General features: G+C 34.8%; 3 non-coding genes across 3 annotated transcripts; all 3 read left to right on the forward strand.

The window, feature by feature from the left end:
- Positions 1 to 3,438: 3,438 nt before the first annotated feature.
- TRNAS-ACU (transfer RNA serine (anticodon ACU)) lies at positions 3,439 to 3,512 on the forward strand. The gene has a single exon. It is a non-coding gene; the product is annotated as a tRNA-Ser (tRNA).
- Positions 3,513 to 8,113: 4,601 nt separating this feature from the next.
- Positions 8,114 to 8,187, forward strand: TRNAS-ACU (transfer RNA serine (anticodon ACU)). The gene has a single exon. It is a non-coding gene; the product is annotated as a tRNA-Ser (tRNA).
- Positions 8,188 to 10,451: 2,264 nt separating this feature from the next.
- Positions 10,452 to 10,525, forward strand: TRNAS-ACU (transfer RNA serine (anticodon ACU)). The gene has a single exon. It is a non-coding gene; the product is annotated as a tRNA-Ser (tRNA).
- The last annotated feature ends 3,925 nt before the right edge of the window (positions 10,526 to 14,450 follow it).

A 14,450-nucleotide genomic window follows, 5' to 3' on the forward strand; every position in this document is an offset into this window, starting at 1 on the left:
GACGTAATTGACCTTGTTATCAGATTTTGGTGATCTTTAAGTAGACAAGTCAAAATTTCAAACCCCCTGTTATGGTGTAGGGTACCTGGCCTTCTCTGATGTAATCAGAGTTAGATTTGATTCATTGATTTTATAAAAACAGCTAGGAAGCACAATTTAGCAGAGGGTTGCAGAGAAAAAGAAATATGCTGGCAAAAAAAAATCCAATTGAGTGATTAAACAGCTCTTCATTTTCTGGCTTTATTTTTATGCTAACAAATTTGTTCTCTGAAAAGTGTCCACAAAGCCAAGTCTCTGATTAACACCTTTGTAGGGATGGTTTTTCACCTATTACTAAATTAAACTTGCTTCATTGGAAAGGCAGCAAGATGCATCCTCATTTCAATGTCTACTGAAATAATACAGGTTGACACCAGGAAACATTAACGCCACTGCATCCTTGCTGCTTTCTCATGTAGAAGTCTGTTTAATGTGAAAACAAGGTGATATCTAATTAGCACACAGGTAAGGAATTAAGAAAATCTTTATTTAAGGGTGAAGATGTTTCTCACAAAATCGTTGCCCCAATGCATCATTGAAATTCAAGCTGGAAAGATGATTTTAATATATCACTTGTACATTTTGTATTGCTCTTCTGGTGACAATGTAGTTTGTTTTTGTCAATTACCCTTTTAATAATAGGGTAAAGAAAATTAAGTGGATTTTTTAAAGAAAACTATACTGTCAATATACTATTAAAACAAATTAAAATGGTAAAAGTTATTGTACTTTAAGTAAAAATAAAAGAGCAAAAATATCAATCCCAGTTTTGATTACTTAAATTAACAAAAAAAATGCATATAGCAAAGGATAGTTTCAATCTGCCTACCTCTGGGTTATGGGCCCAGCATGCTTCCATTGCAGTACTCTGCTGCACATGTAAGTGCAAGAGATCCTGAAGCACTCAGTCATCATGGGAAAGTACCAATGTGTTTCTTCGTTGGTTGATGGAAGAAACATCTTACATAAACTCTCCAGATTATTGACTTTTTAAAGTTTTTCTAGGAAACGTTCTAGATGTATGCTTATTAGCCTTTGTCAGAATATAATTTTTGCAAAGTGTCTCTGTGGCGCAATCGGTTAGTGTGTCCGGCTACTAACCAAAAGGTTGGTGGTTCAATCCCACCCAGGGACGTAATTGACCTTGTTATCATATTTTGGTGATCTTTAAGTAGACAAGTCAAAATTTCAAACCCCCTCTTATGGTGTAGGGTACCTGGCCTTCTCTGATGTAATCAGAGTTAGATTTGATTCATTGATTTTATAAAAACAGCTAGGAAGCACAATTTAGCAGTGGGTTGCAGAGAAAAAGAAATATGCTGGCAAAAAAAAATCCAATTAAATGATTAAACAGCTCTTCATTTTCTGGCTTTATTTTTATGCTAACAAATTTGTTCTCTGAAAAGTGTCCACAAAGCCAAGTCTCTGATTAACACCTTTGTAGGGATGGTTTTTCACCTATTACTAAATTAAACTTGCTTCATTGGAAAGGCAGCAAGATGCATCCTCATTTCAATGTCTACTGAAATAATACAGGTTGACACCAAGAAACATTAACGCCACTGCATCCTTGCTGCTTTCTCATGTAGAAGTCTGTTTAATGTGAAAACAAGGTGATATCTAATTAGCACACAGGTAAGGAATTAAGAAAATCTTTATTTAAGGGTGAAGATGTTTCTCACAAAATCGTTGCCCCAATGCATCATTGAAATTCAAGCTGGAAAGATGATTTTAATATATTACTTGTACATTTTGTATTGCTCTTCTGGTGACAATGTAGTTTGTTTTTGTCAATTACCCTTTTAATAATAGGGTAAAGAAAATTAAGTGGATTTTTTAAAGAAAACTATACTGTCAATATACTATTAAAACAAATTAAAATGGTAAAAGTTATTGTACTTTAAGTAAAAATAAAAGAGCAAAAATATCAATCCCAGTTTTGATTACTTTAATTAACAAAAAAATATGCATATAGCAGAGGATAGTTTTAATCTGCCTACCTCTGGGTTATGGGCCCAGCATGCTTCCATTGCAGTACTTTGCTGCACATGTAAGTGCAAGAGATCCTGAAGCACTCACTCATCATGGGAAAGTACCAATGTGTTTCTTCGTTGGTGGATGGAAGAAACATCTTACAAAAACTCTCCAGATTATTGACTTTTTAAAGTTTTTCTAGGAAACGTTTTAGATGAATGCTTATTAGCCTTTGTCAGTATATACTTTTGCAAAGTGTCTCTGTGGCGCAATCAGTTAGTGTGAACGGCTATAAACCAAAAGGTTGGTGGTTCAATCCCACCCAGGGACGTAATTGACCTTGTGATCAGATTTTGGTGATCTTTAAGTAGACAAGTCAACATTTCAAACCCCCTCTTATGTTGTAGGGTACCTGGCCTTCTCTGATGTAATCAGAGTTAGATTTGATTCAGTGATTTTATAAAAACAGCTAGGAAGCACAATTTAGCAGTGGGTTGCAGAGAAAAAGAAATATGCTGGCAAAAAAATCCAATTGAGTGATTAAACAGCTCTTAATTTTCTGGCTTTATTTTTATGCTAACAAATTTGTTCTCTGAAAAGTGTCCACAAAGCCAAGTCTCTGATTAACACCTTTGTAGGGATGGTTTTTCACCTATTACTAAATTAAATTTGCTTCATTGGAAAGGCAGCAAGATGCATCCTCATTTCAATGTCTACTGAAATAATACGGGTTGACACCAGGAAACATTAACGCCACTGCATCCTTGCTGCTTTCTCATGTGGAAGTCTGTTTAATGTGAAAACAAGGTGATATCTAATTAGCACACAGGTAAGGAATTAAGAAAATCTTTATTTAAGGGTGAAGATGTTTCTAACAAAATCGTTGCCCCAATGCATCATTGAAATTCAAGCTGGAAAGATGATTTTAATATATCACTTGTACATTTTGTATTGCTCTTCTGATGACAATGTAGTTTGTTTTTGTCAATTACCATTTTAATAATAGGGTAAAGAAAATTAAATGGATTTTTGAAAGAAAACAATACTGTCAATATACTATTAAAACAAATTAAAATGGTAAAAGTTATTGTACTTTAAGTAAAAATAAAAGAGCAAAAATATCAATCCCAGTTTTGTTTACTTAAATTAACAAAAAAAATGCATATAGCAAAGGATAGTTTCAATCTGCCTACCTCTGGGTTATGGGCCCAGCACGCTTCCATTGCAGTACTCTGCTGCACATGTAAGTGCAAGAGATCCTGAAGCACTCACTCATCATAGGAAAGTACCAATGTGTTTCTTCGTTGGTTGATGGAAGAAACATCTTACAAAAACTCTCCAGATTATTGACTTTTTAAAGTTTTTCTAGGAAACGTTCTAGATGTATGCTTATTAGCCTTTGTCAGTACGTACTTTTTACAAAGTGTCTCTGTGGCGCAATCGGTTAGTGTGTCTGGTTACTAACCAAAAGGTTGGTGGTTCAATCCCACCCAGGGACGTAATTGACCTTGTTATCAGATTTTGGTGATCTTTAAGTAGACAAGTCAAAATTTCAAACCCCCTGTTATGGTGTAGGGTACCTGGCCTTCTCTGATGTAATCAGAGTTAGATTTGATTCAGTGATTTTATAAAAACAGATAGGAAGCACAATTTAGCAGTGGGTTGCAGAGAAAAAGAAATATGCTGGAAAAAAAATCCAATTGAGTGATTAAACAGCTCTTCATTTTCTGGCTTTATTTTTATGCTAACAAATTTGTTCTCTGAAAAGTGTCCACAAAGCCAAGTCTCTGATTAACACCTTTGTAGGGATGGTTTTTCACCTATTACTAAATTAAACTTGCTTCATTGGAAAGGCAGCAAGATGCATCCTCATTTCAATTTCTACTGAAATAATACAGGTTGACACCAGGAAACATTAACGCCACTGCATCCTTGCTGCTTTCTCATGTGGAAGTCTGTTTAATGTGAAAACAAGGTGATATCTAATTAGCACACAGGTAAGGAATTAAGAAAATCTTTATTTAAGGGTGAAGATGTTTCTCACAAAATCGTTGCCCCAATGCATCATTGAAATTCAAGCTGGAAAGATGATTTTAATATATCACTTGTACATTTTGTATTGCTCTTCTGGTGACAATGTAGTTTGTTTTTGTCAATTACCCTTTTAATAATAGGGTAAAGAAAATTAAGTTGATTTTTTAAAGAAAACTATACTGTCAATATACTATTCAAACAAATTAAAATGGTAAAAGTTATTGTACTTCAAGTAAAAATAAAAGAGCAAAAATATCAATCCCAGTTTTGATTACTTAAATTAACAAAAAAAATGCATATAGCAAAGGATAGTTTCAATCTGCCTACCTCTGGGTTATGGGCCCAGCATGCTTCCATTGCAGTACTCTGCTGCACATGTAAGTGCAAGAGATCCTGAAGCACTCAGTCATCATGGGAAAGTACCAATGTGTTTCTTCGTTGGTTGATGGAAGAAACATCTTACAAAAACTCTCCAGATTATTGACTTTTTAAAGTTTTTCTAGGAAACGTTCTAGATGTATGCTTATTAGCCTTTGTCAGTATGTAATTTTTGCAAAGTGTCTCTGTGGCGCAATCGGTTAGTGTGTCCGGCTACTAACCAAAAGGTTGGTGGTTCAATCCCACCCAGGGACGTAATTGACCTTGTTATCAGATTTTGGTGATCTTTAAGTAGACAAGTCAAAATTTCAAACCCCCTGTTATGGTGTAGGGTACCTGGCCTTCTCTGATGTAATCAGAGTTAGATTTGATTCATTGATTTTATAAAAACAGCTAGGAAGCACAATTTAGCAGAGGGTTGCAGAGAAAAAGAAATATGCTGGCAAAAAAAAATCCAATTGAGTGATTAAACAGCTCTTCATTTTCTGGCTTTATTTTTATGCTAACAAATTTGTTCTCTGAAAAGTGTCCACAAAGCCAAGTCTCTGATTAACACCTTTGTAGGGATGGTTTTTCACCTATTACTAAATTAAACTTGCTTCATTGGAAAGGCAGCAAGATGCATCCTCATTTCAATGTCTACTGAAATAATACAGGTTGACACCAGGAAACATTAACGCCACTGCATCCTTGCTGCTTTCTCATGTAGAAGTCTGTTTAATGTGAAAACAAGGTGATATCTAATTAGCACACAGGTAAGGAATTAAGAAAATCTTTATTTAAGAGTGAAGATGTTTCTCACAAAATCGTTGCCCCAATGCATCATTGAAATTCAAGCTGGAAAGATGATTTTAATATATCACTTGTACATTTTGTATTGCTCTTCTGGTGACAATGTAGTTTGTTTTTGTCAATTACCCTTTTAATAATAGGGTAAAGAAAATTAAGTGGATTTTTTAAAGAAAACTATACTGTCAATATACTATTAAAACAAATTAAAATGGTAAAAGTTATTGTACTTTAAGTAAAAATAAAAGAGCAAAAATATCAATCCCAGTTTTGATTACTTAAATTAACAAAAAAAATGCATATAGCAAAGGATAGTTTCAATCTGCCTACCTCTGGGTTATGGGCCCAGCATGCTTCCATTGCAGTACTCTGCTGCACATGTAAGTGCAAGAGATCCTGAAGCACTCAGTCATCATGGGAAAGTACCAATGTGTTTCTTCGTTGGTTGATGGAAGAAACATCTTACATAAACTCTCCAGATTATTGACTTTTTAAAGTTTTTCTAGGAAACGTTTTAGATGAATGCTTATTAGCCTTTGTCAGTATGGACTTTTGCAAAGTGTCTCTGTGGCGCAATCAGTTAGTGTGTATGGCTATTAACCAAAAGGTTGGTGGTTCAATCCCACCCAGGGGTGTAATTGACCTTGTTATCAGATTTTGGTGATCTTAAAGTAGACAAGTCAAAATATCAAACCCCCTCTTATGGTGTAGGGTACCTGGCCTTCTCTGATGTAATCAGAGTTAGATTTGATTCAGTGATTTTATAAAAACAGCTAGGAAGCACAATTTAGCAGTGGGTTGCAGAGAAAAAGAAATATGCTGGCAAAAAAATCCAATTGAGTGATTAAACAGCTCTTCATTTTCTGGCTTTATTTTTATGCTAACAAATTTGTTCTCTGAAAAGTGTCCACAAAGCCAAGTCTCTGATTAACACCTTTGTAAGGATGGTTTTTCACCTATTACTAAATTAAACTTGCTTCATTGGAAAGGCAGCAAGATGCATCCTCATTTCAATGTCTACTGAAATAATACAGGTTGACACCAGGAAACATTAACGCCACTGCATCCTTGCTGCTTTCTCATGTGGAAGTCTGTTTAATGTGAAAACAAGGTGATATCTAATTAGCACACAGGTAAGGAATTAAGAAAATCTTTATTTAAGGGTGAAAATGTTTCTCACAAAATCGTTGCCCCAATGCATCATTGAAATTCAAGCTGGAAAGATGATTTTAATATATCACTTGTACATTTTGTATTGCTCTTCTGGTGACAATGTAGTTTGTTTTTGTCAATTACCATTTTAATAATAGGGTAAAGAAAATTAAGTGGATTTTTAAAAGAAAACAATTCTTTCAATATACTATTAAAACAAATTAAAATGGTAAAAGTTATTGTACTTTAATGAAAAATAAAAGAGCAAAAATATCAATCCCAGTTTTGGATTACTTTAATTAACAAAAAAAATGCATATAGCAGAGGATAGTTTTAATCTGCCTACCTCTGGGTTATGGGCCCAGCATGCTTCCATTGCAGTACTCTGCTGCACATGTAAGTGCAAGAGATCCTGAAGCACTCACTCATCATGGGAAAGTACCAATGTGTTTCTTCGTTGGTGGATGGAAGAAACATCTTACAAAAACTCTCCAGATTATTGACTTTTTAAAGTTTTTCTAGGAAATGTTTTAGATGAATGCTTATTAGCCTTTGTCAGTATGTACTTTTGCAAAGTGTCTCTGTGGTGCAATCAGTTAGTGTGTACGGCTATAAACCAGAAGGTTGGTGGTTCAATTCCACCCAGGGACGTAATTGACCTTGTGATCAGATTTTGGTGATCTTTAAGTAGACAAGTCAAAATTTCAAATTCCCTCTTATGGTGTAGGGTACCTGGCCTTCTCTGATGTAATCAGAGTTAGATTTGATTCAGTGATTTTATAAAAACAGCTAGGAAGCACAATTTAGCAGTGGGTTGCAGAGAAAAAGAAATATGCTGGCAAAAAAATCCAATTGAGTGATTAAACAGCTCTTCATTTTCTGGCTTTATTTTTATGCTAACAAATTTGTTCTCTGAAAAGTGTCCACAAAGCCAAGTCTCTGATGAACACCTTTGTAAGGATGGTTTTTCACCTATTACTAAATTAAACTTGCTTCATTGGAAAGGCAGCAAGATGCATCCTCATTTCAATGTCTACTGAAATAATACAGGTTGACACCAGGAAACATTAACGCCAATGCATCCTTGCTGCTTTCTCATGTGGAAGTCTGTTTAATGTGAAAACAAGGTGATATCAAATTAGCACACAGGTAAGGAATTAAGAAAATCTTTATTTAAGGGTGAAGATGTTTCTCACAAAATCGTTGCCCCAATGCATCATTGAAATTCAAGCTGGAAAGATGATTTTAATATATCACTTGTACATTTTGTATTGCTCTTCTGGTGACAATGTAGTTTGTTTTTGTCAATTACCATTTTAATAATAGGGTAAAGAAAATTAAGTGGATTTTTGAAAGAAAACAATACTGTCAATATACTATTAAAACAAATTAAAATGGTAAAAGTTATTGTACTTTAAGTAAACATAAAATAGCTAACATATCAATCCCAGTTTTGGATTACTTTAATTAACAAAAAAAATGCATATAGCAGAGGATAGTTTCAATCTGCCTACCTCAGGGTAATGGGCCCAGCATGCTTCCATTGCAGTACTCTGCTGCACATGTAAGTGCAAGAGATCCTGAAGCACTCATCTCATCATGGGAAAGTACCAATGTGTTTCTTCGTTGGTTGAGTTAAGAAAATTCTTACAAAAACTCTCCAGATTATTGACTTTTTAAAGTTTTTCTAGGAAACGTTCTAGATGAATGCTTATTAGCCTTTGTCAGTATGTACTTTTTGCAAAGTGTCTCTGTGGCGCAATCGGTTAGTGTGTCTGGCTACTAACCAAAAGGTTGGTGGTTCAATCCCACCCAGGGACATAATTGACCTTGTGACCAGGTTTTGGTGATATTTAAGTAGACAAGTCAAAATTTCAAACCCCCTCTTATGGTGTAGGGTACCTGGCCTTCTCTGATGTAATCAGAGTTAGATTTGATTCAGTGATTTTATAAAAAACAGCTAGGAAGCACAATTTAGCAATGGGTTGCAGAGAAAAAAAATATGCTGGCAGAAAAATCCAATTGAGTGATTAAACAGCTCTTCATTTTCTGCCTTTATTTTTATGCTAACAAATTTGTTCTCTAAAAAGTATCCACAAAGCCAAGTCTCTGATTAACACCTTTGTAGGGATGGTTTTTCACCTATAACTAAATTAAACTTGCTTCATTGGAAAGGCAGCAAGATGCATCCTCATTTCAATGTCTACTGAAATAATACAGGTTGACACCAGGAAACATTAACGCCACTGCATCCTTGCTGCTTTCTCATGTAGAAGTCTGTTTAATGTGAAAACAAGGTGATATCTAATTAGCACACAGGTAAGGAATTAAGAAAATCTTTATTTAAGGGTGAAGATGTTTCTCACAAAATCGTTGCCCCAATGCATCATTGAAATTCAAGCTGGAAAGATGATTTTAATATATCACTTGTACATTTTGTATTGCTCTTCTGGTGACAATGTAGTTTGTTTTTGTCAATTACCCTTTTAATAATAGGGTAAAGAAAATTAAGTGGATTTTTTAAAGAAAACTATACTGTCAATATACTATTAAAACAAATTAAAATGGTAAAAGTTATTGTACTTTAAGTAAAAATAAAAGAGCAAAAATATCAATCCCAGTTTTGATTACTTAAATTAACAAAAAAAATGCATATAGCAAAGGATAGTTTCAATCTGCCTACCTCTGGGTTATGGGCCCAGCATGCTTCCATTGCAGTACTCTGCTGCACATGTAAGTGCAAGAGATCCTGAAGCACTCACTCATCATGGGAAAGTACCAATGTGTTTCTTCGTTGGTTGATGGAAGAAACATCTTACAAAAACTCTCCAGCTTATTAACTTTTTAAAGTTTTTCTAGGAAACGTTCTAGATGTATGCTTATTAGCCTTTGTCAGTATATACTTTTTGCAAAGTGTCTCTGTGGCGCAATCGGGTAGTGTGTCTGGCTACTAACCAAAAGTTTGGTGGTTCAATCCCACCCAGGGAAGTAATTGAACTTGTTATCAGATTTTGGTGATCTTTAAGTAGACAAGTCAAAATTTCAAACCGCCTCTTATGGTGTAGGGTACCTGGCCTTCTCTGATGTAATCAGAGTTAGATTTGATTCAGTGATTTTATAAAAACAGCTAGGAAGCACAATTTAGCAGTGGGTTGCAGAGAAAAAGAAATATGCTGGCAAAAAAAATCCAATTGAGTGATTAAACAGCTCTTCATTTTCTGGCTTTATTTTATGCTAACAAATTTGTTCTCTGAAAAGTGTCCACAAAGCCAAGTCTCTGATTAACACCTTTGTAGGGATTGTTTTTCACCTATTACTAAATTAAACTTGCTTCATTGGAAAGGCAGTAAGATGCATCCTCATTTCAATGTCTACTGAAATAATACAGGTTGACACCAGGAAACATTAACGCCACTGCATCCTTGCTGCTTTCTCATGTAGAAGTCTGTTTAATGTGAAAACAAGGTGATATCTAATTAGCACACAGGTAAGGAATTAAGAAAATCTTTATTTAAGGGTGAAGATGTTTCTCACAAAATCGTTGCCCCAATGCATCATTGAAATTCAAGCTGGAAAGATGATTTTAATATATCACTTGTACATTTTGTATTGCTCTTCTGGTGACAATGTAGTTTGTTTTTGTCAATTACCCTTTTAATAATAGGGTAAAGAAAATTAAGTGGATTTTTTAAAGAAAACTATACTGTCAATATACTATTAAAACAAATTAAAATGGTAAAAGCTATTGTACTTTAAGTAAAAATAAAAGAGCAAAAATATCAATCCCAGTTTTGATTACTTAAATTAACAAAAAAAAAATGCATATAGCAAAGGATAGTTTCAATCTGCCTACCTCTGGGTTATGGGCCCAGCATGCTTCCATTGCAGTACTCTGCTGCACATGTAAGTGCAAGAGATCCTGAAGCACTCACTCATCATGGGAAAGTACCAATGTGTTTCTTCGTTGGTTGATGGAAGAAACATCTTACAAAAACTCTCCAGATTATTGACTTTTTAAAGTTTTTCTAGGAAACGTTCTAGATGTATGCTTATTAGCCTTTGTCAGTACGTACTTTTTACAAAGTGTCTCTGTGGCGCAATCGGGTAGTGTGTCTGGCTACTAACCAAAAGGTTGGTGGTTCAATCCCACCCAGGGACGTAATTGACCTTGTTATCAGATTTTGGTGATCTTTAAGTAGACAAGTCAAAATTTCAAACCCCCTGTTATGGTGTAGGGTACCTGGCCTTCTCTGATGTAATCAGAGTTAGATTTGATTCAGTGATTTTATAAAAACAGCTAGGAAGCACAATTTAGCAGTGGGTTGCAGAGAAAAAGAAATATGCTGGAAAAAAAATCCAATTGAGTGATTAAACAGCTCTTCATTTTCTGGCTTTATTTTTATGCTAACAAATTTGTTCTCTGAAAAGTGTCCACAAAGCCAAGTCTCTGATTAACACCTTTGTAGGGATGGTTTTTCACCTATTACTAAATTAAACTTGCTTCATTGGAAAGGCAGCAAGATGCATCCTCATTTCAATTTCTACTGAAATAATACAGGTTGACACCAGGAAACATTAACGCCACTGCATCCTTGCTGCTTTCTCATGTGGAAGTCTGTTTAATGTGAAAACAAGGTGATATCTAATTAGCACACAGGTAAGGAATTAAGAAAATCTTTATTTAAGGGTGAAGATGTTTCTCACAAAATCGTTGCCCCAATGCATCATTGAAATTCAAGCTGGAAAGATGATTTTAATATATCACTTGTACATTTTGTATTGCTCTTCTGGTGACAATGTAGTTTGTTTTTGTCAATTACCATTTTAATAATAGGGTAAAGAAAATTAAGTGGATTTTTTAAAGAAAATAATACTTTCAATATACTATTAAAACAAATTAAAATGGTAAAAGTTATTGTACTTTAATGAAAAATAAAAGAGCAAAAATATCAATCCCAGTTTTGGATTACTTTAATTAACAAAAAAATATGCATATAGCAGAGGATAGTTTTAATCTGCCTACCTCTGGGTTATGGGCCCAGCATGCTTCCATTGCAGTACTTTGCTGCACATGTAAGTGCAAGAGATCCTGAAGCACTCACTCATCATGGGAAAGTACCAATGTGTTTCTTCGTTGGTGGATGGAAGAAACATCTTACAAAAACTCTCCAGATTATTGACTTTTTAAAGTTTTTCTAGGAAACGTTTTAGATGAATGCTTATTAGCCTTTGTCAGTATATGCTTTTGCAAAGTGTCTCTGTGGTGCAATCAGTTAGTGTGAACGGCTATAAACCAAAAGGTTGGTGGTTCAATCCCACCCAGAGACGTAATTGACCTTGTGATCAGATTTTGGTGATCTTTAAGTAGACAAGTCAACATTTCAAACCCCCTCTTATGGTGTAGGGTACCTGGCCTTCTCTGATGTAATCAGAGTTAGATTTGATTCAGTGATTTTATAAAAACAGCTAGGAAGCACAATTTAGCAGTGGGTTGCAGAGAAAAAGAAATATGCTGGCAAAAAAATCCAATTGAGTGATTAAACAGCTCTTAATTTTCTGGCTTTATTTTTATGCTAACAAATTTGTTCTCTGAAAAGTGTCCACAAAGCCAAGTCTCTGATTAACACCTTTGTAGGGATGGTTTTTCACCTATTACTAAATTAAATTTGCTTCATTGGAAAGGCAGCAAGATGCATCCTCATTTCAATGTCTACTGAAATAATACGGGTTGACACCAGGAAACATTAACGCCACTGCATCCTTGCTGCTTTCTCATGTGGAAGTCTGTTTAATGTGAAAACAAGGTGATATCTAATTAGCACACAGGTAAGGAATTAATAAAATCTTTATTTAAGGGTGAAGATGTTTCTCACAAAATCGTTGCCCCAATGCATCATTGAAATTCAAGCTGGAAAGATGATTTTAATATATCACTTGTACATTTTGTATTGCTCTTCTGGTGACAATGTAGTTTGTTTTTGTCAATTACCATTTTAATAATAGGGTAAAGAAAATTAAGTGGATTTTTGAAAGAAAACAATACTGTCAATATACTATTAAAACAAATTAAAATGGTAAAAGTTATTGTACTTTAAGTAAAAATAAAAGAGCAAAAATATCAATCCCAGTTTTGATTACTTAAATTAACAAAAAAAATGCATATAGCAAAGGATAGTTTCAATCTGCCTACCTCTGGGTTATGGGCCCAGCATGCTTCCATTGCAGTACTCTGCTGCACATGTAAGTGCAAGAGATCCTGAAGCACTCACTCATCATAGGAAAGTACCAATGTGTTTCTTCGTTGGTTGATGGAAGAAACATCTTACAAAAACTCTCCAGATTATTGACTTTTTAAAGTTTTTCTAGGAAACGTTCTAGATGTATGCTTATTAGCCTTTGTCAGTACGTACTTTTTACAAAGTGTCTCTGTGGCGCAATCGGTTAGTGTGTCTGGTTGGTGGTTCAATCCCACCCAGGGACGTAATTGACCTTGTTATCAGATTTTGGTGATCTTTAAGTAGACAAGTCAAAATTTCAAACCCCCTGTTATGGTGTAGGGTACCTGGCCTTCTCTGATGTAATCAGAGTTAGATTTGATTCAGTGATTTTATAAAAACAGATAGGAAGCACAATTTAGCAGTGGGTTGCAGAGAAAAAGAAATATGCTGGGAAAAAAATCCAATTGAGTGATTAAACAGCTCTTCATTTTCTGGCTTTATTTTTATGCTAACAAATTTGTTCTCTGAAAAGTGTCCACAAAGCCAAGTCTCTGATTAACACCTTTGTAGGGATGGTTTTTCACCTATTACTAAATTAAACTTGCTTCATTGGAAAGGCAGCAAGATGCATCCTCATTTCAATTTCTACTGAAATAATACAGGTTGACACCAGGAAACATTAACGCCACTGCATCCTTGCTGCTTTCTCATGTGGAAGTCTGTTTAATGTGAAAACAAGGTGATATCTAATTAGCACACAGGTAAGGAATTAAGAAAATCTTTATTTAAGGGTGAAGATGTTTCTCACAAAATCGTTGCCCCAATGCATCATTGAAATTCAAGCTGGAAAGATGATTTTAATATATCACTTGTACATTTTGTATTGCTCTTCTGGTGACAATGTAGTTTGTTTTTGTCAATTACCCTTTTAATATTAGGGTAAAGAAAATTAAGTTGATTTTTTAAAGAAAACTATACTGTCAATATACTATTCAAACAAATTAAAATGGTAAAAGTTATTGTACTTCAAGTAAAAATAAAAGAGCAAAAATATCAATCCCAGTTTTGATTACTTAAATTAACAAAAAAAATGCATATAGCAAAGGATAGTTTCAATCTGCCTACCTCCGGGTTATGGGCCCAGCATGCTTCCGTTGCAGTACTCTGCTGCACATGTAAGTGCAAGAGATCCTGAAGCACTCACTCATCATGGGAAAGTACCAATGTGTTTCTTCGTTGGTTGATGGAAGAAACATTTTACAATAATTCTCCAGATTATTGACTTTTTAAAGTTTTTCTAGGAAACGTTCTAGATGTATGCTTATTAGCCTTTGTCAGTATGTACTTTTTGCGAAGTGTCTCTGTGGCGCAATCGGTTAGTGTGTCCGGCTACTAACCAAAAGGTTGGTGGTTCAATCCCACCCAGGGACGTAATTGACCTTGTTATCAGATTTTGGTGATCTTTAAGTAGACAAGTCAAAATTTCAAACCCCCTGTTATGGTGTAGGGTACCTGGCCTTTTCTGATGTAATCAGAGTTAGATTTGATTCAGTGATTTAATAAAAACAGCTAGGAAGCACAATTTAGCAGTGGGTTGCAGAGAAAAAGAAATATGCTGGCAAAAAAATCCAATTGAGTGATTAAACAGCTCTTCATTTTCTGGCTTTATTTTTATGCTAACAAATTTGTTCTCTGAAAAGTGTCCACAAAGCCAAGTCTCTGATTAACACCTTTGTAGGGATGGTTTTTCACCTATTACTAAATTAAACTTGCTTCATTGGAAAGGCAGCAAGATGCATCTTCATTTCAATGTCTACTGAAATAATACAGGTTGACACCAGGAAACATTACCGCCACTGCATCCTT

This window comes from Pseudophryne corroboree, unplaced genomic scaffold, assembly GCF_028390025.1.
Source record: "Pseudophryne corroboree isolate aPseCor3 unplaced genomic scaffold, aPseCor3.hap2 scaffold_1132, whole genome shotgun sequence".
NCBI lineage: Eukaryota > Metazoa > Chordata > Amphibia > Anura > Myobatrachidae > Pseudophryne > Pseudophryne corroboree.